Source organism: Colias philodice, chromosome 24, assembly GCF_061535455.1.
Source record: "Colias philodice isolate Cphi_HAF_F1 chromosome 24, ilColPhil1 Martin Lab GWU primary, whole genome shotgun sequence".
Lineage (NCBI taxonomy): Eukaryota > Metazoa > Arthropoda > Insecta > Lepidoptera > Pieridae > Colias > Colias philodice.
Genome location: NC_143109.1, coordinates 4,702,086 through 4,723,588, shown reverse-complemented (window position 1 = coordinate 4,723,588; position 21,503 = coordinate 4,702,086). Strand labels below are relative to the sequence as shown.

The window sequence follows — 21,503 nt, the reverse complement described above, 5'->3', positions numbered from 1 at the left end:
GACAATTTTTATGGTGTTATTCGATGGAGATATTGACTATTTTTTCCTCTCCTCGTGGGTTTTATTAAGTTGTTAAAGTGAAAGAGTGATATGTGATATTAGTTTGAACATTTTGTGTTTTCCTTATATTATTTGCTAGAGATACATTTTAAATTTGTATTAGTTTCTAGTTTGAATATTTGTTTTTAAGAATTTTGTGTTTACATAGTATATGAAATATAAATTATTGACTATTATATATTACGATACTATACTATCACTATAAAGAGATTTGTGAAGCATTTAATAGTGGTGAAGATATTATATTAGAGAAATGTATAGCAGGAGATTGTATTATTGTGATATAGAAGAAACAATTCCAAAAAGGTAAGCTTGCTTTTATTTACTTAATTGTAATATTATATGCTCTCTTAATTGCGATATTAACAAAAATCAGTCCTTTTAAAGTATGCTATGGCGTAAAACAAGTTATTGGTTTCGCAAATATTTTTATGATCCACTTTTGATTCGGTATTTATGAACTTAAATGTAGTTCAATGAAGTTTTCGAAATGAAAGTATGGGTCATAAAATGTCATTTTAAGTAGGTACCTAAGGTAAGGTATTACTTTTAAGAAAGCAGTGTCTGCTCCATTTGAGCAAAATTTAGCGTGAAATAATCATCAAACAATAATCGCAAATAACATCTCTATTTTGTAAAATGAACTAATTATTTGTAATCTGTTCAGAGATTAGTTGTTATATTATTTAAAAGTACCTGTTGAATGAAGAACTATTATAACTTGCAAAGAAAACTACGCGTATTACTTAACTATTAAAAGTAGTTTATAAACGCAATATTTAATTATGTAAATCAAGAAATAGCAAACTACATTCAGTCATAGTGACAGAGATTGAGTTGTGTATAATTTGTGGCGATTTTATAGTTTGCGTAACTGTAGTAGTTAAATTGTATGGGCTAATAGCTATAATATATCTATAATAATAGCTATAATATATATAATATTATAGTGCATTGGTATTGAAGGCTGGTTGGTTCAAATTTTGTACTTCATTGGTTTGCAGATATTATAAGGCTATAGTTGCTGTTTGTTTTAAGTCAGGAAATAATATAGCAAAATTCTTCGAAAAATGTCTGTGTGTTGGTCAATGAATGTGTGTGTGTTTCTTTTGAAACATGTTTGTGCTAATATTGAAATTCTTGTTAGGGCACTTAACTAATATTTCAGTAAAAGGGGACCTACAAGCGCTCGTCTTATTTCACTACAAACTTTAACCACATAAATGTTTCAATATATTTACTACATAAAACGAAAACTTGCGAAACGGTCAATAATACTGGCGAATATCTGTCTATTTAAACAATGTATTGCACCAATTTTATGCAACACTGCATAAATCAGTCCGATCACGTCCACGGAGCTTTCATCGCGCCCTCTCTCTTTCATCGCGTACGTGTAAGCGAGATGGAGAACATCGAAAGTTGTGAAATATAGCGCGTAATGGTCACCCGGTTATTTACCACTTACCTGCAGTTACAAGACTTCATATGTAACTGTTATATTGTCTGTCTGTATGGAGATCGCTTGCAGAACGTTTTGCGAATGCTTCTGAGATTTTTTAGGTGTAGGTACAATAATGAAATAATATTATTACAATATACATAAATTTACAATTGATGTTATACTTCCTTCTCAGTTCTCTTGATGGTGTAATGCATCGTTAATTTAATGTCATTAAATGGCTAAAATGCAATACATTCTGATTGTAAAATCAATTAAGTACGTACAAAAGCAATGATTAGCGAAACACAGATTTATATTCCTCTGACCATTATTATTTTCTATCAAATGTTCGAATTGTTAAAAAAGAAGAATGTTTCATCACCCATATTTACGATTGGTTTGATTGACATTATCAGCGTATAGCGATTAAAAAAACGTTTTGTCACAATATTTTCCAGACAGCTTTCAAAACATCATATAAATACGAACGTTTATGTATAATGCTTTCGATTAATATACATATTTTACATACAGTAAGGAATGACGTTGACCGTTGCGCTGGCGCCTGCGCAGGCCTTATTATGTACCTACTAACCCACATTGGATTGCAAGTTTAATTTTAGATTCACTTGGATCTTATTTTTATTCTTCGTAGAAATATGTTTTATATGTTGCCATTTGAGGATATAATTCTAACTACTTATAGTGAACTATAATGTTTTAAAAAGGAACCTAGGCAAGGTCTATTTATTCACACTACGATGCTTGTTATTAAATAATCGTACGAGGTAAAATAGATATTTTTATAGTTCACCGAAATGAAGTAACTTAGTTTAGAAAATGACTAGGTATGAGAACAGCTTATTAGATAGCATTTATTGTATTCTTCTGGAATTTTACCAACTTTATCTACTTCCATTCCTTACTTGTCAACGATACAGCTAGATTTCCTATTTTCAGCTAATTAATTCGTATAACCGGTTTAATTGTTTCAAACTTAAAATTGTTCTTTTAACCATTAAATACATATTATGTTAACATGATCTGTACAAATATCAACTGTAGTGTTTTACCAAAGTGCTGTAATCACATTTCGGTTGATTAGAGTGCGTCTATCCAATTACTGAGCAAATACAGTTTTGCTTGACGCAGTGAGCTGGGTAAATATGCAGCTTCCAACGTCTAGCTTGTAATATCTAGGATAAATAGTGAGTGTATGCACTAAAATGCAAATTACTTTCTAGTTGTTTGACTTGCGTTCATACATGGAGTATACAGTAGCTAGGTAATAGATATGTGAATTATCCTAGATACAATGAGTGTTGTATATTACATCGTTATTTAATTTTATAATTGCAATCTAAACTAATATTAAAGAGCAAACATTTGTGTTATTGTGTGATGTTTGTAATGTTTTCACACATAAACTACTGGACCGATTTCGAACATTCTTTCACCATTGAAAAGCGACTTCTTTCCTTAGTAACATTGGCTATTTTTTATTTAAAGCAGCTAGTAATTTTTAGTATTTTCTAAGTCGATTCGTTACATTTTAAATTTATCGTGTAAATTGTTATGTTAATGTATTTAAGGTCTAAATTCAATACCAGCTGTTTGAACGTAATTTATGAAATTGATTTTGATGAATAACAAACATTATCGATGTTCACGCTCAAGGGAGTATCTTCCTGTTTTCTGAGATGCGTTGCGGGTAATGAAATTGTAGCTTACTGCGGTAAAAAATATTTTACACCTGCCGGTTTTTGCTATGCAAATTTCGTACTTATATGAGAAAGATATGGTGTTAACTGCTACAGCTTTTGAATATGTTCTGTTTGGATTATTTATTAGTTAAAGTCACTACTAGGTCCTTTATGAAAATATAAAGCATGGAGTGTTTACTGAGCTATCAGATACTCTATCAACAAGTAGTCAAATGGTCTTGCACGTAGGTAATATTTTTTTATAGCTCAAACAAAATATTTCAAAGTCCTAATTAGAGAACACCTCCACGGCATCCTCTCCAGTCCAAATTTGACATTTGACGCCAGTGTAAGGTTGGGCAAGTTGAAGGCTCCGTGTCCACGCTCATAATTCAATTCCACGCATATAGTTGCCCAATACCTGAGAGGCTGTATTTGGCCAGGGACCGGTTGCCACGACCTTGCAGACAACGTTCACTTGCCTATAGCTATAGCTTCGTAATTCATCAATTGATTGCATTTCGCTAACCGTTACATTTAACTTTTTGCTCGAATTCTAATTGTATAACATCGCTTTTTGTTTAGACAGCTAATGTTGCGTAACGTTTATTTAATTGTTGTCTTTCAATGGAACCGGGAAGTCTGTTGATTTGTGAGTTGTGACGCAAGGATGATGGCAATCATGCATATTATGACGGTGTAATTATTGGTAAATATAAAACTTATTACAATTTTTCAGGCAGTATGGATGTCGCCGCCATGTGCTTGAATCTGCTATTTGATTGAACGTCTTGTCTGAACGACATCTATCTTATAATATAAAAATGAATCCCAAAATGTGTTGGTAAGCGGATAACTTGAGAACGGCTGAACCGATTTCGATAATTCTTTTTTTATTATATTCCTTGAAGTACGAGGATGGTTCTTATGTAGAGAAAACATAAATATGTACCACGGGCGAAGCCCGGGTGGACCGCTAGTTTAGTATATAATCGTTGGTGTCGATGAAGCAACGTTATCTAAACTACAATTTTGATGGATATCTGTAGTGAGTTTAAATGAAAAAAAAATGAAATAATACTCGTGTGTAAAATTAATAAACATGTATAGAACAACGTTTTTATATTAGTTGTTCGTTCGGTTCTGTTTTCGTTTTGTAATTCTGCCTCCACAATTTTTTTATCACATTAATAGAATTACATTAAAAATTAAGTAGTTAACCTTACGCCTACTCCATAATAAAAATGAGATACAGCAAAGTAATTTGAATATTTTATTTACAAGGCAATTAGATTGTTCTTAAAAGATACTTATAATTTAATGAAAAATTAATACGCTTAATTGATATTTTTTAATTAACAGCGAAGCCGTAGTCTATAAAACATTGATTTATTTTCCGTTGAAGCGTAAAGAATATAAGGGTTCTTACATAGAAGTCAATAAATTTTATAACGAAATTTTAATCATTCAATTACTTCTGATATCTTTTAGATTGTTTATCTTGTCATACATAATGTCTATTATTTGCAATACTTCATACAATAGGTGGAAAACCATAGTATAGTGCCATTGACCTTCAAACTAACCTTGGGCTATTGTGAAGCAACAGGTGTTTTTATGTTTGTAAAGCATGACGCAGAGCATGTACGCAACAGATGGACCGAAACTTATAAGGTTTTAAGGATTAATAACTGCAGGGAAAGCATATGGCGCTCGCGGATGTGGAATTTCCCGTTGGGTTTTGGTAAATCTGTTGTTTTTTTAAGAGTTACTTTGCCAGTGTATGTCGTATTATGTAACACGCTTTTTAAGACACTTTTATTAGCTTCACCTGTATGTAAACGACTCTTTGTAACTTGATTTTGGCCTACTATAGAAGGGACATCTTACGATGATCATATCAAGGATCTGTGACTATAATTTCATGGGTTTATGCATGCTTTTTATTTTTTTTAACTATATTAATTATTGTTTCTTATATTATGAGTATGGTAAAGAGATACCTGCATTAAGAAGACATTAGGTAAATTATATAGGTGCCATGTTATGTTATCGAAAGAATGTCGTTAAAGTAATGGTATTTAATTGATAAGTATATTATCTTTTTTTCACAAAATGATCTATCTTTGATAATAATTAACTGTACACTATTATGTATTGGGATGAATTTGATAAGATATTATCTGTGTTATACGGCAGAAGAGCGAGGATTTATGAAATTACCTGTTTAATTAAGTTTTATCGACCATTATTATCTAATTTTAGATATTAGTTATTATCTAATTAATAGATAGTTAAGGAAGAGCAAATCGTATGCGCACTAGGGAATGGTAGAGTGTAGACTGGTGTAGACCATAACAAAGTTTTATAATACATATATCAAAACTTATATTTTTATGAGTAGGTAACAAGATCCGATTAAATAAAATATTTTTTCTTACCTTTGTAATACATTTTTTAATATGAATTCATCTTTGATTTTATATGAATGAAAAAAAATATGATTGTGAAATTTCTAGTAATTGGTAATGACCGTTAATCTATCTGACCTTTGGATGGTATATCGTAATTGCTGAAGATTGTATAGTTAGCAATAAACTTATTTACCTATCTCTTGGCCTTTATAGTTTTATCTACAAGTTTTCTTCGCCAAATGTGATTTAAAAGGTTATAGTTGCAAATGATGCTCCAGGGCTCATGTTCATAATGTAATATGAAGTAATTATTGTTTCTTAAATGATGATGAATGATCATGATAGAGACATCAATATATTACTATGGAGTATGGATGTTTGTATATTGTAGGTAATGTACGTTTAATTTAATTACTGTTTTAATGAAGCAATCCAGGCATAGTATTACAATGTCTAAGGAGAAATCTAAATAAAATTTATGTTATGTGTACAAATAATGCGTGATTATTATTATTTATTATTGCTGTATAAGAATTTCACAAAAAATCGTGTGATATCGATTGTCTGAAATGTCGTTTCAGTTTTCACCATCAATCAAGCGAGACACAGATTTGGTGTAAGAAATTGACTGTCGTAGAAAGCATTGGATTCGCATCTCTAAGCGAATTAGCGCTGAATTGCATCTGCTGAGAAAATGTCATCGGTTGTATGCGCAGGAGTGTCGCTTTCAGTAAGCGACATTTCGCTGTGTGCGCACGCGACATCAGTCGCTCACGGCCGCGCATAGAGGCCGCACGCGTCGACATAACGCTCGTGCAAAAAAAAACAATTAAATACGTAATCAGTGGTTTCAAGTGAAGTGAACAGTGCAGAAACAAATATTGTGCTTAAACACTGGAATATCCAAGGTTATAAGTGCGGATTAGCAAAAACACGAGGAGTGATCTCGAACGTTTTTCCTTCGGTTATCGTCACGCTACCTGCCTCCTTTTTTATCGGTTTGCACCATAATTGTATTTCTAATTAGCGTTGATATCTAAAATAATTTGAATTTGTCTTTTCGTGTCGTTTTTGTATTTCTTCAGGCTGTTGACGCAACTCGGTTCGTACATAATGGTACATATTTATAACTTAGGTGTAGTCAGAATTGGTAGTGACTAATTTTAGAAGGCTTTACAGCGTTGAGTGGGATTCTGAATCTCCTTGAACGTTTGATGTTTACGATAAGATGTGTTCTCGAAATAAAATTATTTCTGTACCCACATAATTGTCTGTCCACGGTGACTTTCCTTAGTCTTGGAGTTAGGAAAGTGATCTGTTTACACGTATCATTACTTTGAATTCTCTTGAGATTTTATATCATAGTATGACTTGATTTTTTCTTATATGATTTACTGTCCTCTGAACTTGGAAGTTACAGTAATTATAGTCCATTTTCTACATTCTGTTCTTGCTAATTATCCACCCTAAGTTTAAGACTTACTCAAAATCTCTACATCAAGCAACTCTACGTCTAGTTGGGATTTTGGGCACTGCAAAATAATTTGTTTTTTTGCTCTTTTTTAAATAACATTACCTACAATGAGCAAGTATAAACCCTTCAATAATATAAATACTGACACGATTTTCTAACTCTTGAGCAAAGCAAGCAACGTGTCAATTTATCTCATTGAATCTTGATAAAATGGAATTTTCTCACGCCTTATCTTTGGAAATATATTTTTCTTTCACTTCACACTCTATTGGAGAAAGTTAATCATTTTTATACACGAGTGTGTTTGCAATATAAATGTTGTGATTTTATTGTTGCAATTTTGTTGAGCATTGCGATGGTTTATAGAGATTTTAAATAGTCATTTATGCCAGTTCTTGGAATTGTTGATGTTTAAAGTAATTATAGGAGGAAAATATTTTTCAAATCTTATTAGATATTTTATATACCCGGTAGAGTTATTTTATATATTTATTCAACTCGATTTTATAAATAAACGGACAATAAAATTATTTAATTACTACAATTATAAATAATGGGCGTAATTTATTCAGTGGCTTCATTGTTCGCTTAACTATAGTTATTTTTTCTTTTATTATACTTATTACGTTATTTAATTCAAGTCAAATGTAAAAAATAAAATTGTGTTAGTTATGAAAAAAACATTATTTTAAATACCAAGGAAATTGTATCATTAGGTGCTAAAAAAACTCAAAAAAACTCAAACATTTATTTATTCAATTAGACTTCTTCTAGAAGCACTTTTGAAACGTCATTAAGTACATATTTTAACATTTACCAAAACTTCAAAGCCCCAGTCAACTTATTAGATAAGGTTGTGGTCTAAGGATCAAATCTCAGTTTAACCACGCTTGGTTAAACTACTATACAAAAGGCGAGCAAGATTACTTTATCGAAGTTCTTTTGAAATGTGTTTTTTATAATTTAATAATTAGAATTTATTAAAACAATACACATAAAGCATAATTAGTAATTAAGAAGGCGTCTGTTGAATTAATTATTTAGACCTGTTTTCCTTTTAATTCTGGACGTAAAAGGGATCTTATCAAATAATTACAGTTTTGATTTCATTCTTTTATAACGACAAACAATGCTGTTTTTTGATAAAAATCTTTGCGGGGTATTTTCCTCTTAACTTTAAGGATAAACAAGGACATCTGACTGACTGGTTAAAGAGCTTACACAATGGGCATATAGTGCTTTTGTACTGTTTAAAGGAGTGATATTATATAAGTCGGATATTGTATAACTAGCTTTAGCTTTATATTCACGTAAGTATTTAGTAATCTGTGTTATGTTCAGTATTATATTAACAACTTTACTCGAGTTGTACAAAGTAGCATGTGTTTTCGCAATATAACCTAACTTTAAATAATATCTACACCCCTTTTTGAATTTAGGAGTAACATCATGTACATGAAAAAATGAATTCTATTCTATTCTACATCATTACAAACTTTCGAGTTAATAATAATTAATGAAGTAGGATATACCTATGCTTGCAAACGTTGTTCATGGTTTGTCAGCGGGTAATACCGGACTTTTTTACGCCTTAGGAAATCACTTACCTATATAGAGGTAAGTGGTTTCCAAGAAACCCAAACATATTAACTCTAGAATATTTGTAGATAACTAGAATAGAATAAAAAATAACTGTATCAACAAGATATTGACCAAGCTACATACCTTTATCTTATTGTGTAACTTAAAATCAATTTTCCATTAGTATTACCTCTATAACCTCTATAACCTCTATTACCTCTATAACCAAAATAAGTTTGAAACATCACAAATCAGATCAATTTTTCATTCGATACAAATGTAAAAGGCCTCTAGATTAGAGGTCCGCGCCGCAGTCCAAAAGCCCAGCGGCGGCGCGCCGGCTGCGGCACCCGGCGCGGCGCGGCGTCGCCGGCGTGGGCTAGTTATTTTTAAAGTTATTAGGGGGTGGGCGGACAGTAGAAAAATCTCTCTTTAAGTTTAATAAAAAAAATATTTTTATTAAAATCAAGTAGCTTAACTATTTAGTGATGAACATGATAATTTATTATAAACATTGCCAATAATTATTGGCAATGTTATGTCAGAGCAAGCAAAGGAGCAGGTGGGCCACCTGATGTTAAGTGGTCACCACATAAACACTTGTAACACTAGAAGTGTTACAGGTGCTTTGCCGGCCTTTTATGGACAAATAAGCTCTTTTCTTGAAGGCCCCAATGTCGTAGTTGTTCGGGAACACCGCAGGTGGCAAATCGTTCCATAGTTTCACCGTACGCGGAAGGAAGTTGCGGGTGAAGCGGACAGTGGTGGAGCGCCAACCATCCAGATGGTGCGGATGGAACTGATTTTTACGGCGTGTGGTCCGGTGGTGGAACTGTGCGGCTGGTAAAAGGTGGAACAATTCCTCAGAGCACTCCCCATAGTAGATTCTGTACAGTATACAGAGAGACGCAACGTCTCTTCGCACTGACAGTGGATCGAGCCTATCGGAAAGCCTACGGTCATCGACAATTCGAGCTGCTCGACGTTGGATGCGGTCAAGAGGAAGGAGTTGATACTGTGGGGCTCCGGCCCAGAGATGAGAACAGTACTCCATATGCGGTCGCACCTGAGCCTTGTACAGCTGAAGTCGGTGGGCCGGCTTGAAGTACTGTCTCGATCTACTGAGCACACCAAGTTTTTTCGAGGCTAATTTAGCCTTCGCTTCCAAATGACTGCGGAATTGAACGTCACTCGAGATTTCAACTCCGAGGATTCCGATTTTCAGCGATATACTCTTAAACCGATGTTCTACGACAAATGGGGTCTTTTTAGCGGTGAACGCGCAAACCTGTGTCTTTAGGGGATTGAACTCGACAAGATTAAGTTCGCCCCAATCCGAGACTTCTTGGAGAGAAGACTCGACTTCAGACACAAGTTTGTTTCGACTCTCATTGAGGCTTTCCTTTGAGGTGTTTGCACGGCCGGGATAAAGAGCATCCCCCGTACTGTCGTCTGCATAGCAATGAATGTTACTGATTTGTAACAAATCATGTTATGATATGATAATTATATTATCATGGATAAAAATAATTTCGTTAACTTTGCAGGATTTAGACGCGATCTCTTCGCAGTTAAGACTAGCCCAGCTACAGAAAAAACCCTTTCATTTGGCGTGCTTGTAGCTGAGATAGATAGAAGCGATCGCGCTAATCCGGCAAGCTAAGGAAAAACAACTTTTTTTTGTTCCGAGAACTTAAGAATGTTGTCCTCTACATCTAAATCTGAAGGGTTAATAATAATAATAATAAGCTTTATTTATTCCACCTTACAATTAATAATTAATACATATACATATGACATTTTAGTTTTTTTATCTATTCATTGTTAGGTGGCCCCTTATGGGTAAAAGCCTCCTCCATCTTGTACCAAAGATCCCTATCTTGGGCCATACGCATCCAGTTTTTGCCTGCTATGTTCTCTATGTCGTCCACCCACCTCTTCTTCTGCCTTCCCACTTTCCTTTTGCCGATTGGGCCCTGCCATTTAGTGGTATGATATGTCCACCTGTCGTCTTTATATCTACAGATAGGTGTCCTGCCCATTTCCACTTTTGTTTCAAACTAAAATTAAGTGCATCTGTTAGTTTGGTTTTCTTGCGAATGTCCACATTCCTTTGTTTTTCTATTCTTCTTAGTTTCAGTATACTTCGTTCCATAGCATGTTGGCATGATGAAATTTTGTTCTTGACTTGTTCTGTAATCTGAAGGGTTAGCCGTAGCCAAATATCTCCAACACTCTTGAGCGACGTCGTCATCCTCATCAATAAATCTATTGGAGTGTTTTTTGGCTAGCTTTTGGAGTAAAACATCTGGCATCGATATAGTAGACATTGTCTACTTGATGCGACGTTGCCGTGTTGTAGACAACAACGCGTGCGTGACACATGGTTCGCGCGCAAAATTTGAACTCGGCGCCAATTTTTCTGTGACCCGGCGGCGGCGGCGGCGCGCCGGGGTCTCTCGGCGGCGGCACGCCGGCGTGGCGCGGACCTCTACTCTAGATAAGTTTTGAAGGTTTGTCAACCCACGCGGAAGATGTCGAGTAGGAAGTTTGGCGTTTGGAATCCAACTTAGTGTCAGCGGTTTTGATCAATGACAGATTATCACCTTCGCACTTACACTTGCTGAGATCGTTTGCGGCATTGACATCGAATTTTGCAAGTTTTCCTTGTCATGTCGATTGTCGATTCGTGTACTTACCAATATTTGGAATAATTTGTTGATGCAGGGATGAATGAATAAGTGTGCGTGTTTATTTTTTACATTAGGTAAGGTATGTCTTTTAAATCGGATCTAATAATACAACTGCCAAACGTAATCTGAAGAATGGATTCAATTAAATAAGTGGGGCTTGTTAACTGGCAAAATGCTTTATATTAACGATTATATCTACGAATTCGTAGAAACAATATAATGCTCTAAATAATTTATTAAATGTTTTCCTATTGATTTTGTAACGCGATAAATGTTAATAAACATAATAATACAAAAAATATTGAAAGAAACTGAATTTAAAATAATCACATTTGGTTATTGAAACACAGGTCGTTACCAATATAACCTTTTTTATCTCCCTGATTGCGAAACGGTTTTACAGGTTAGGTCACAAGACGTTCTTATCAATGTGTTGCAAAAATTGAGCGTTTTGCAAATCGTGCTTTTTAAATAAGTTAATTAATTACACTGAATATTTCGTTTATGTGTTTCATATTTTTTATAATAATTTTCCGATAATTTATCACAGTAAGTAGTCACATTACCTAGGTACTGAAGTTACTAATTCTCTTTAAAAAATGATTCTTTATGATGTTTAGAAAGAGTACTTAAGAAATATTCGGTTATTTTTTATTTACAACTTACAATATAATAGAAACAAAAGACTTATTTGAACATATCTTACGTTTAGAATTTGCAATAATTTTATTTATAGACAATTAGACACGTAGAAACGTATAGTGGTAATAAAATCAGCAATTTTCTGAATATTACAAGGAGCACGTTTAAAACTCGTCTTGTTTGCTCTTTAATAATTACCCTAAGACGTGAGGTAATCTTACGTGCATATGACAATATTTTGTAGGAGAATTTAGTACATAGTTGTAATAAAATAAATATAATTGTATGTAAGTTCACAAGTACCTATGTATTTTACAAGAAAATTCAATTACATTTAGATTGTAGAACACTTTTAAAGTGTACTTTAAGAAATACACAGCGATCTCGCAGCTCCTATTTTCAATATCAAATTACGCTGTTGAAAAATTGAACAAAAATTTTTGCGAAATTTATTTCACTAAAGCTTGAAATTTGCGTATCTGGTAAGCAGAGATTAAGGTATTTTTTACGTGGCGTAACGTCATGTGTGACGCGGACATGTAAAAAGTATGCGGTTTGCTTACTGCATGTGGTTGTTATGATTTTATACGAATTCTCGTGGATTTCTCTTTTATGTTTTGTTATATAACTGGTACGGAAAGGTTTTTATTTTAGAAAATAAATGTTTGTAATATTATATTATATGTATATGACGTACCTAAAAAATCAATCTGGGTTTTGATTTTTATTCTCTTTCCCGGTCCATCGGATGTTAGGACTATATCTGTGTCAATTTTAGAATTGAGTAATATATCAATTTATACTTTGTAGGTATATTACGTGTACGAACCTTTATCTAGTGAAAATTGTATGGATAAAATTCGGCCAATCATATTTTAATACCAGCCCCCCTATGCAAGTGGCTTTCTGTTAGCGTAGCGTTCAATAGAATAGACTACGAATGTATGAGATTGACGTAAACTGTAGATAAGTTTATCTACAGTTTACGTCAATCTCATACATTCGTAGTCTATTCTATTGAACGCTACGCTAACAGAAAGCCACTTGCATAGGGGGGCTGTTCTCTGTAGTTCACTGATTTCCTTATTATTCTGGAATACTTTCCACTATAGATAAAAATAAAGATATTTTACAATCCAATATACAAATGTATTTTCACTACATGAATGTTTAAACAGAGTATATGTTGCAGTAAACTGCTTACATAATGTGCTAGACACACGGTAATTAGGGTCGCAGGTTCGTTGTTAATATTGTATTGCAGTGTAAAGTGTATGCATTTATATAATACCTACTAGCTTTCCACCCGCAGCTTCGCCCGCGCAGGCAAAGAAAAACCCGCATAGTTCCCGTTCCCGTGGGATTTCCGGGATAAAACCTATCCTATTTCCCGGGATAAAAAGTAGCCTATGTCCTTTCTCGGGTATCAAAATATCTCTATACCAAATTTCATACAAATTGGTTCAGTAGTTAAGGCGTGATTGAGTAACAGACAGACAGACAGAGTTACTTTCGCATTTATAATATTAGTATGGATGTCCTTTCACAATTCAATAACAAGTTATTTTTAGCTCGCAGAGTTTGCATGCAAATTTGATAAAATAACTTTACATACCTATAATTTTTTAATAAATGTTGAACAGAAACATTTTTACCTCAACATAAAATGTTAAATCATTAAATTTTAGTTTTTTATCCATCTGAATTTATTTTTATATCTTTATTCTTCGAGACATGACATTGATCAATACGGATTAAAAAATTAATTTACGTCTTTTTAGGTATAACATAATATTACCTTCCCTGAGGTTAATATCCTCTTCGTTAACAATTTACAAGCAATATAGAGTTATAATTTCCTCTCTACAAACATATGTTTTATGTATAGATATTACCAGAATAGAACCAATATGAAACGCTTCCGACTCCTATAATAGTAAGTGATATATGCTGTCCACGTCTTGGTGATAAACGATCAAACATAATCACTAATATAGTTACTAAGTGTTCATATAATTCTGTTTAACTCACGCGCATCTCGAATGTATTATTTTTTGTTATTATCATACATAATTATAATGCAAATAAAACTATTATAGGTTTCATTATTACTTAGTAGTTTTTGTCCTACTAATTAAACGCACTTAATTGATGATTAAAGGAAATTTCCATAAGAGTAAGATGTTTTACCGTGATAAAAAGTATCCTATAAATCACTCTATATCCTCCTTACTATCGTAAAACACAAAAATTATACTATTAAATCGCTCCAATGCGACGCGAAAGAAAGACAAACAAACAAGGCCACTTTCGCATTTATAATATTAGCAAGGATAAAGATAATTTAATCAATTCCCAACTGAGCTCAAGCGTTCTTATGAATATCAAATAAAACGTGGGTTGGTCACAGCTTAACCTATAAATAGCGACGAAGTTTGAAAGAAAATTGTAATTTTATGGAAGATATTGTTGACAAATATTTGTTTAAAAGCTTCCCTTTCTTGATATTTAAATTATACACCCACACCAATGTAATTTTTGTAATTTTATTACTACAGCGCCATTTTTATTTCATACCACTTATGCTAAGTGACAATTCTTTCCTTTCTTTGTTAGGTTTGTAGTAGAGAAACATTATTTTAAATTTGTATTACCAGAGAGATAAATAAAGAATTTACTTTTGAAACATCTATTTTATACCTGTCACAATACACTCATTCGAGTTACGATCGAGTACAAATAGTAATACAATAAGAGTCATATTCGTACAACATGATTTATGTCAAGAAAGCATTGCTATTATGCGGAGGCCACTTTCCCTTTCTCACTTGAGTGGTTTGTGTAAACCACACTCAGTGAGTGTGTTTGTGTTTCAATTGAGTGTGGTAATTTTAGTGGTTGTATTTCGATATTGTCATGAAGATAGCCTTAGTGAGGTGTTTAGAATTAATCAATTGAAATAATTTGTATGTATACTTAAAAGTATAGATTATGGGTACTTTTGAATAAATTGTTTTAGTTGATTAATTGTTTGTATTTCACAAGTAAATAAGTCACCATCATAGGTATGTAATTCCATCAGAATCCAAAACCATTTTGCACAGCTTCTATCGCGGGCCTTGAGCGCGGGGACCGAATCCAGAAATTTAGTAACGAAAAACCTCACGCTCCCCACTCCGACGGGCTCGGAGGTGTGGCTTGAAGGCATAGCATGCAATAGCTTTACCGCGGCAGTCCCCGAGTGCCACACGTCTTTTTTACTTCTTTTGAAACACCTATAATTTATTACATCTCATATGTCGTATAAAGCTTCCAAAAATATATCTATAAAACTTGTACGGGATTTAATCGTATAAAATAGGATTTGTGTGAATTATACCTTCGTAAAGAAAAGCCGAAAAGGTAAGGAGCTTTGTGTAGGACTTGTATTGTTATATATACCGCGTGTATTATAATTTACAAATCGTACGTGTAAAATAGATATTTTACTAAAAATACGAATATTTTGTATAAGTTTTTCCTTAAAAACAGGAAAATGTTAATATAAAACTCGGTTCTGATAAAATTTATACGAAATGAAATAAAGTGCCTGTTTGAAACAAGTATCTCTACAATTATTATACTTACTCGTCTTTATAAGCTGCTTAGTCTGTAATTTTCTGTATATCTCGAAAATAAAGTATTATTTGAACATCACTCGCTTATATTTTTTACGTAGTTACTCGAATTGAATACATCTAAAAAAGCGGCAGTATTATTAAGTTAGGGTTTACTAGAACACGAGAGACAAAAGAACTAAAGTCGGAACACTCGTTACATGCTATTGTATGAAATGTATGGATTTTCAAGCATTTGTAAATTTGTAACCAAATTTGTATTTTCAGAGCGTTGAATTGTTCCATATCTTACAACATTTTATATTTTTGGACTTTGGGAAATTATAATATTATTATTAAGGAATAAATAATTATTAAAGAATAAGGAATTTGCAAAAGGCACAGGTACATCATAATATAGTTATTTATCTACTACCTTCCGCCCGCGGCTTAGCCCGCGTTTACAAATAATTCCCGTTCCCTTAGGATTTCCGGGATAAAACCTATCCTATGTGTTAATCCGGGTTACCCTCTATATTTGTGCTAAATTTCATTGTAATCGGTTTAGTAGTATTTGCGTGAACGAGTCACAAACATACCTACATATACATCCATCCTCACAAACTTTCGCATTGATAATATTAGTAGGACAGGATAGGATAAATCAACCACAATTACAAAATCATGGTATAATATAGTTATACCATAGTTTCATTTGACCATATAAAAGTAAATTAATAAATTTTTAACTTGTATTTGAAAGCGCCTGAAGTCCGGAAGAAACTGCATGTGCGATAAACCGGTACACAGTTTCTTATTTAGACAAGTAATGCGCAACGTACGGACATACATACACATATGTTTATCCGTAGCTACTTCAGCTAAGTGTCTGCTAAACTGAGTAAGACGTGATGAGATATTTCCTACCTGTTTGTAAACGAATGAAGTGGGTCGATGACTCGGAATCTTCCTGGAGTTATTATAATAAATAAACCTAGTTTTAAATACACTTCTTGAATATGTTTGTTATAACTTTAAACATTACAGAAGGGTTTATGTTAATTTTAGATTAAAACTAGATGTAGAAACAGGACTTATTGGATATTTCCAATTAAGCATAAATAATTATATTGCTTGAGTATAACAATTTCGAGTTTTCATTAGTTCTCGCATAGGTATATAGATTAAATAACTATCGCTATTATATTTTACAAAGTAGATCCCTTAACTGATTCATGAACACAGACTCAAAGAAATTTCTAAGAATACGTACGGAAGTTAGCTTTAGATTTTCCAATAAGGATTTTCCTGAAATTCATTCAACATAATAAGTGAAAATTTCACGACAATACTGTTACATTCAGTTACAATTAAATGACTTTGTGTTTAATATCTCAGGAAATTCGAGATAATAATATGAATTTCTTAAGCGAAATTTTGAATAGAGCTTGCAAAAGGACGCTTTAAAATTTATATACCTAGTCTAACAATATAAAACATATGTATTCATAATTTATTATGCAAAATGTATTACGTGCTAGTAATTAAAGATTTTTTAACGGATTTTAAACCCGATTTATTCATTATATTGATCCCACATTTTCTTTTAATTTCTGTTGTTTGTAATGTTTATAATACACGCGTTAAATCAATCACACTGTATAGTTTATTGGGTTACCGTTTACCAGTAAGTTATATACGTAGTATTTTCTAAGAAAATACTACGTATATATTACTGGTAAACGGTAACCCAATAAACTATACACTCGATGGAATCATAATATTTTCATTGGCAACTGTAACAAAATTCAATATTTCCAAATCAATTATTGGCAAGTTATTGTATGATTGAATGTTTATACAAAAGTTGGCGAATTGACCTTTTGGTCCCTTAAAACTTTAGTGGGCGTTGGACGTTGGTGTGGGTTGAGGCCGTTTATTTTACGAAATTCTTTTAATATAATTTGTAATGTAAAATATTTTATTTGGTAGTTGTTACCTGCATACAGGTGTAGATTGACTTGTTTACATTTTTACGTCCCTTTTTATAAAATATTGTCTTAGAAATTGTATAAGTGACTAGCTGCGCCCCGCGGTTTCTCCCGCGTGTCTCCGCTCCTGTTGTTCTTAGCGTGATGATATATAGCCTTCCTCTATAAATGGGCTATTTAACACCGAAAGAAATTTTCAAATCGGACCTGTACTTCCTGAGATTAGTGCGATCAAACAAACAAACAAACTCTTCAGCTTTATTATATTATAGAATAGATGAGGTAGTTTTGTGGAGAATTGCTATTTTTCCTACTGTGATGTCTTATTCAGTTTTTATCATTTAATAAAGATATCGTTTTCAATTGTAACACAAAATCCTGTTAATACAATGTATGAAGTATGTATTTCATTTGAAGAAACAACGCGTGCGTTGAAGTTAATTGAGTAGAAACAATTACAAGTTATTATGTTTGTGCTCAATTATATTTCATTATATTTATTGTACAATGTACTTGTATAGTATTTTTTGCTCTAAATAAGAAATATGATGGTATTATATTTTCTTTAGGAATTTTGTGTTTTTTTCAAAAGCACTCTTTGTAAAATAAAACTTATCTTTGTAAAAAATCTGAAACAATGTCTGTACTATTTTATTTTATTTGACTGTAGGCGTCGATTTTCTTGCTCTTTATTGTTAGATTTAAAAATAATAACACAAGGGGCTCACGTAATTTTTAAAAACTTTAATTAAAAATGAAACTAAGAAATTAGAAGATGCCTCCGAGCTTGTAATTACGTTATTTCATAATTAAAGTTACAGTCTTATTCTGAGACGATACAATTTAGATGGATCTATTTATTCTGTTAGAATGGAGTCATTTATCATTCTGTTACGTGATGAAGTTTTTTCGTAGAAATTTTACTGTTAATTGTGCTGTGTTTATTTTTCTCAACTCTATTACATATATGTTTTTCAAGTTGTATCAAGGAATAAATCTAAGAGGAACTAGTGAATTGAAGTGGTTTGATTTAATATTCTATCAGTGTATTATTAGAGTGGGTACCGTAACTAATGTTTGGTTCGTAAAAGAAAATCAGGTACCTTATAGATAGTAACTAGATTTTGGTATGTAGAAAAAATGTCTCTCATACGAAAGACTTAGTAGTAGTACCTCGATCAATTGAGATATTATATAGCTGTATCATAGCTAGAAATAACATAATAAATATAGTTAAAAAATGAAATTTTATTTTCATCGATCCTTGATAAGTGTAAAGTTTGGATTAAATCTGTCGATTTAAAGTTGGTCAAAATTCTGTCTAAAGGAGTCTGTTATATACAAAAATACAGGAGTAGCCAATACATAAGCGTATTTAAAAGTATTGATACTCTATCACGTTTTTATTACAAATGACTTCGTTTATTTGCCAGTTTACGATGGGAAGTAGATAAGTGGGTGACTATCGCGAACAATAAGTGAAGCAATTGATTGGCGCGATGATAATCGCTTAATTATGCTAATTGCAAGTCATTTGAATAGACGTATTGTTGCATCTGCTTCCTGGCTTGAATCTTTTGTCTAGTATTATCTCTTAAGCATTTGGAAGAGCTATAAAGCTTTGGAAGTCATAAAGTTTGGAGAATTATAAATAAGTTAATGTTTTGTATAAGAAAGAGTGAGAATTTGGTTGCGTAACTTCCTGTTTTCTATTATATTTTGGTAGATGCGAGAATTTTTGAGTCTGCATCTATGTAGCTGATTTGGAGTTGTTTTAAAATTTGTTTGTCATTCTGGCTTATCAAGTGAGCATTTAGTTGCCTTTAATTTCAGTAATAAAAGACAGGTGGGCTGTTTAATCGTATCACATCATGTTTGAGACAATAAAGCCAATGTTTAGTATATTTTGTGTTTGGACAGGGGTCGGCGAGTGTCGGTCACCAGCACAATGAAATGACCGACAATGGGATGTATTTGTTTGCCTTTTGAATTGAGCATCGAATGTATGTTGATATATACGGGTAATATGTTGGTATTACACGTGTAAAATTAAATGATTGTAGTTAAATAACATTACTTTACCAATAATTTGTCGGGCTTCGTTGATCTGCAAATTGTAGTACAGGTATGTGTAATGTTGGATATTTGTGATCCGCATTGTTTAGAACAGTATGTTGTTGATTCTATTCCTTGTTAGCTTTAAATGACGTTTCTAGTAGTCTTTATAATTTGTCAGAGATGTATTTTGTCGTTATAGCCTTTCTAAACCGTTCTTGTTTCACTAATTCCTATACCTGCCATCTGGACGATACTTGAATTTAGTGCAGCTTTATTTTTTAATAACGTTATATACGCTTGATCAGTCACATATAGAGAGCAAAGGCGTGAAGACTCAATTTAGAACTTACGTACTTTCCACAGTAACTGGATCGCAGCGAGCGGCGCCGGGTGACCCGCCCGTGCGCGTGCATACTGATCGCGTATACGGTACATTTGTTGTATGTACGAGAATTTTGCTTTTATTGTACCATACCGTGTTTATATATAGGATTAGATTAGATATAGGAATTTAATTTTTTGTATAAGACCAAATATAAATCAAATATCTATTGATACAGTAGTCAGAGAATTAAATTATTTAGTAAAGATACTCAATTAGCATCTGGAGTTAGGTGGACGGAGCAATTCGAAATAATCACTACATAATATTACAATGTAAAACAAAGTCGCTTTCTCTGTCCCTATGATGCGGTTTTTTTAATAGATAGAGTGATTCCAGAGGAATGTTTTAGTATATAATTTATTAGGTTTAAGACAAAGCGGGAGAAGCCGCTGGCGGTAAGCTAGTTAATTATATTATGAAGGAATTTTCTATAACTCATTAAAATAAAGGAAATAAACATGTTGAATTGATATTTTTGGTCTTATGGCATTCAATTTTTCAAATTTATAAATTTATAGGAAATAAACATTTTAATAATACCGACTCCTTCAGTCACAACTTACAAGTCACAACTATCCACAAGCGGCGAACTATAAAAAATATTTTCTACTATCAGGAAGCAGTACTATGAGTACTACCCATTAATAGTACGTACTTACTATTGTTAACGTCATATTTGTGGTACGTACAACAAATTTACAGCAACTAACAACATTATTTTATTCACAATGAGTGCAAATTTTCAGACAGTTCAAAGTCCACGGACGGACAAAATTTGCGTTTGTAGAATATAAAATAGTATTTAAACGTTTCCGAGTGTCCATAACATCTTATAACAGTATTATTTCCAGGGACAGTGATGGCGCTAGACGGTCTATATAGCGCTGTCCCTTTTCCACAATGGAAATAATACTGCTTTCAGACATAGTAAGTACAGTAGCTTGTGGTTTTGCAAATCGTTTTGCTGTTCAATGAACGAAGTGATGGGAATTCGCTCGACCGCAGAAACTGTCTTGACTCTTGTAACTTTTCGGTGAAAGTTGTTGATGTTAAATCGTTTTAGGTTATATTGAACTATCCTTCAATATAACTTCGAAAATTTATTCAATGTACTAGAGTGGTATTTGCAGGTTATTATTTCATAATTTTATAGTCACCTCTTAAAGTACTTTTCGAGGAATTTCCAACATTGTCGGCTTTAGATTTATATTGATATTGTTATTAATATTATCTTCGACATTATCTCTCTATTTTTTTTATTTTTTCTTATCACCTGTAATACCCTATTACGATTACTATAGCATTACATATTACAAAGCTCACAATGCCATTAGTTTTTTCATTAAGTCAAGGGAACACCGCAAGATCACTTCCGTACAGTTTCTCATATTACACAGATGGGCGGTTAACCGCAGCAATTTACATCGCTTTCGATACAGCCGTTTTGTACATTGTTCATGCA

At 32.7% G+C, this 21,503-nt stretch overlaps 1 protein-coding gene across 4 annotated transcripts in view; it reads left to right on the top strand.

Moving 5' to 3' along the window:
- Window positions 1-21,503, top strand: part of siz (Brefeldin-resistant Arf-GEF family protein schizo) — a 189,516-nt gene that overhangs the window by 113,907 nt on the left and 54,106 nt on the right. The window contains exon 1 of one of the 4 annotated variants that reach the window (XM_089710203.1): window positions 6,340-6,529. The exons of 2 other annotated variants lie outside the window; for them this stretch is intronic. The gene's annotated coding sequence lies outside the window, so the exon portion shown is untranslated. Of the gene's footprint in view, window positions 1-6,339; window positions 6,620-21,503 lie in introns of those variants that run through there. One more of the 4 variants, XM_089710202.1, reaches the window with a different exon arrangement.